We start from the raw sequence: 483 nt of genomic DNA on the forward strand, positions 1-483 counted from the left end.
CAAGCGTCTAAATCTTTATGATGTTTAAATGTAAAAAATCTATTTAGCTTCTGTAAAGGGTTCATTCTATGTTTAAAGTTGTCAATTTAATGCTGTTTTTTCCCGTTTGTTAAGTGTGTAATATAGAAAATGTAAAGTTTACAATCGTATCTAAACAGAGAATTAAGTAAAGGTGATTTTCCACATACATATTTTTTACTTTTATATTTTTTGGAAATGAATGTAACAGAGCAATATAAAACTGAGTAATAAAGATTTGTGATGAAGAAGTTATGTTTCAGAATATTTTCTCTACATATATGATATTTGCAGTAACTGTGTGTTTTTTTTCCATTATAATCACGTGCATTGTAAGTCATTGTTGTACGACATTGTGTAAATCTAAATCAGTTTGTCTCGACCTTCTCTTATTGGTCATTGGCCTCTGTCGTCCGAGTTTGATTTAAAAAAACTTTTATTTGGTTGGGACAGCGCATGTTAAAG

The sequence above is a fragment of the Gobius niger genome, assembly GCF_951799975.1.
Source record: "Gobius niger genome assembly, chromosome: 24".
Lineage (NCBI taxonomy): Eukaryota > Metazoa > Chordata > Actinopteri > Gobiiformes > Gobiidae > Gobius > Gobius niger.